Consider the following 4049-nt stretch of genomic DNA (forward strand, 5'->3'; position numbering starts at 1 on the left):
TTTTTTTGGTTTTTCTCTGGTACCGGGAACCGAACTCACGACCTTGCGCTTGCCAGGCAGGCGCTTTTGCCACTGAGCTAAATCCCCAGCCCCAATGGTTGGGAAAGTAGCTGCTTTTATTTAATGTACCCTTTGCTTGGTTTCCTTTATCTTTAGCAGTCTTTGAGAAAAGAACCTACTTCTTTTACAAATACAATGCAAAAATTCCTGTATTAGGAAATAGCTATACCCTTTTGCATGTGACAAATTAAGTAAGGCCTTTATTTTTTTCTCATTTATTCTCCCTTTAGAATATCACTGAATATATCACTAATGGTATATTAATAATATTTAATGATAATTATATTAACAACATTAATAAAAAGATTTTAATTCTCTTGGAGTCAAACCAATTCCCTTGTGCTAAAAAGAAATCATTAGTAATTCCACACTGACTCACAAAATTGTTCAATTATTTCAATGCTGAATTTTTACATTTCCACAGAGACATGGTAAGTAAATAAGGCCTTTGATGTGATAACACAAACCTTTCCATTTCAGCTCGTATGTGTGGTGTTTTTGTTAGCAGTCATATGGAGTGGAGAAGCAGGCTACACAGATGTTAGAAGGGACCAAGAATTTACACCTTCATTTGCCAACTTCAAAAAAAGCTTCTTCAGGGTTATTCAAGTGAGGTTAAGATGGTATTTTTTTTTTCTTTTTTTTCTTTTCCAGTATTTCAGCAATCCTGTTCATCATCTACTACTTTTCTTTATCTTAGCCCATAACACAGTCTTTTGTATTTATCAGGATCCTGACACCTTAAATAGAGCTTTGGGTCTCCTTGGATTAATTCAAACAATGTTTATTGCTTATTCATGGCACAGTCCAATGGGAGTTGTGTACCAGTCTTAAATGGCTCTCATCCAAGCTGTAACTTGGGAACCAGTTTATTTCTGTCTTTCATCTCAAGAATCTCAGACTCCTTTCTTTCCAGTCTCTTGGCTTGGTACAGTTTATACCTAGATGTCCCCCAAAGCCTGACAAGATCATAGGCAGGATCTTTGCAAAGTGATTAGATTACAGCTGACTTGCTGTTAGGAGGTAGGGCCTGGTCAGAAGAGGCGAGTCACTGTGGGCCTGACCTGGAAGGTGATGTCTCCCTTGACTAGCTGCTTCCTAGATGCCCTGAAGTGAGCAGCTTTTTGCTGCCCTTTCACCATGCTGTTCTGCCTTGGAGCTGACTATGGAATGAAACCTCCACAAACCGTGAGGCACATTTCCTCCTCTAGTTTGTAGATGTTGGTTATTGGATCTCATGACTAAGGCATGACTAGTAAATACTTCAAAGAGTATCTGAAGAAGGTACATTCACTTTTAGATCCTCAGATTGGAAAGGATACAGACTTCCTTCAGTTATCCACTAGCAGGAATTAGTCCTCTGATCTCACCTAGATTCATGCTGGCAGAAAAGCACAGAGAAGCTGATGAATACTTTCTGTGTAGTAACATTCTCAGATTTACCTTAAGAAACATTAGAATTACACATTTGCAATCGGACAGAAAAGCTCCAAAGTGCATCTAAATGAGACAGAGAAATCATTCTTTGTCTCAAGAGCATGTAGGTCTTCTTGAATTGCTGAATTTGGGTGCAATAATATCAATCTTTCTGACATTACCAATGGTAATGCTATACTTGTTTGCTGGTTTTTCCTTGTAGGAAAGCACTTTTATAATAGTGTGTGCCAAAAAGTTTTTACAGTTGCTGACATAATTGTTGCTTCTCAGTAAATATTTGTTGAATTAACAAATGCATGTTAATTCAATGCAAGCGTCTAATAGTCTCACATCCTGTCACTGGTTGGCGGATGAGGCCCCTGGTAACAATATAATTTTGTCACAGATGACTTTGCTACAGCTCATAAAGATCACTGGGCAGTGGAGGAACAGATTTGCCCTCTTCCTTCTTTCGCTCTGCCCGGCCAGCTGGTATACATGAAATTTTCCTGGACCTGTTCTCTATAGAGAAGAAAAATACCTCTAATTGTAGCCTACTTGGTTCTCTTCGAAAAGAATAGCTTTTCCCGCTGTGGTTAAGGTAAGTTCTAACGGTTATTACAATTAATGCTATCATGTCTGAAGCATCTTATTATTGAAGTTTATTTCTTTTTCTTGGCATTCAGCACAGGTGTTCTTAGTCAAGCAGACTCTTTTGCAAGCTGTGCTATAATGACTCAGTCTCCTTCCATCTCAGGAGTCCACGGACTTCAAATTGTGACTTTTGTGCTGAGAGGATCATCTCCATTCAAGTCAACTAGAAAGGGAGTGTATCATAGAAGATCTTACATGGGTGGCAGATATTTCATAGCTGTGTACATCATTCCAGTTATACTCCTATTATGGTTTGTGTCTGGATGTCCCCCAAAGCCTCATGCAGTCATGGGGTGGGCATTTAGAGTTTTTGAATGATCCATAATCCAGTGCTGGGATTATGGGTGTGAGTGCTACACCTACCCTGGGGCAGGTAGCCTACATACAATATAAGGGAGGGAAAGAGGCTTGCTCTTGTGTTCTTCCCTTTTTGCCCTTGCTGCTTCAGCTGTTTTCTGCCACCATGAACTGTTGTGCTCTGCCATGGGCTACTCTACCTTTGAGCCAGACGAGTATGGACTGAAAGCTCTACAAACTGTGAGCTAAATAAACCTTTCTTTCCTTAATTTTGTCTCAGCAATGAGAGAAAAGTAACTAAGACAGCTCCACTGGCCAAAACTTGGTCATATGGCTGTGGATTGTTGCAACAGAATTGCAGATGCTTCCTAACAATCATTCTAGGAGCGGAAAAATAGGTGCTTTCTCTTGCAATAGTCAGTACTAATTAAATAGACATGATATACAAAGTTAGGTATATATTCCCAGAAACATGACATATTTATGTCAACAGATCTTAAAATATTTATTCACACTATACACAGATATATATTTTACCTGTAAGCTATTGACCTTTTCTCACAAGCTGCCACTCACCGGATAATAGAAAAAGAAAAGAAACTAGCTTTTAGCTCAATTGTGCAAAATAATTCATGGAAACCTCTGCTATGGTTTGGATGGTTTTCTGACTTCCCAAAGATTTTGTGTTAGGACTTTGGTCTCCAGCGTGGCAGTACTGGGAGATGATGAAATCTTTAAGAAGTAAAGGTAATGGGAAGGGCTTCCTAGTTCAGTTGGGGGTGTGGTCCCCAAAGGGATGGAGATACTTAGTGGATGTTTGCTGGTTCTCATTGAAAAGCCCAAGCCTGGTTCTACCCACTCCTTCACTTTTTCCTCTCTGGCTGAGGGATTGCTCCTTCCCGCAGGTCTCCTGCCATTGTCCCTTACCAACATGGGGACACAGCAGAGAAAGCTTTTCCTGGAACTGAGCCCATGCCAGCGCCCTGCCTCTGACTCCACAGAACTGTGGGATAAGTAATTCCATTTCTTTGTGAAGTCAGTCTGTCACAAGTATTTTTCTATAGAAATGAAAAACTGGTTAATACATCTTATCTAGTGTACTCCTTATCAAATATTTGATTGATCACATGAAAAAATTTACTAAGGCCAAAATTCATAAAAACAAATTCATTAAGTATTTTAATTTAAAACATATACACCTTGTTTTGCTTAGCTTTAACATAAACCTTAAGACTTTCATGTGCATACAAATGTATTGAACTTTATCTTATCTTTTTTTTTACGTAAACTACATCCACTATGTGCTTTCGCCATTTTTTCAGTTTCTCTTTTCTTTTTTTTTTTTTTTTTTTTTTGGTTTTTCTCCGGTACCGGGAACCGAACTCACGACCTTGCACTTGCCAGGCCAGTTTCTCTTTTCTTAAAATAAAGAAACAAATTTCCAGTTCTCTGTCTTTTGAAACTGTCTCTCCCATATTTAATCTGACAGTCACTTTAAAAAATATACAATTCAATGGTTTTAATATATTCCCACAATCATGCAACTATTGCTGCAATCTAATTTTATTTTTTGTTTGTTTGTTTGTTTGTTTTTCTTCTGGTACCAGGAATCAAACTCACAA

The sequence above is a fragment of the Chinchilla lanigera genome, unplaced genomic scaffold (genome assembly GCF_000276665.1).
Source record: "Chinchilla lanigera isolate Chin_1 unplaced genomic scaffold, ChiLan1.0 scaffold00022, whole genome shotgun sequence".
Lineage (NCBI taxonomy): Eukaryota > Metazoa > Chordata > Mammalia > Rodentia > Chinchillidae > Chinchilla > Chinchilla lanigera.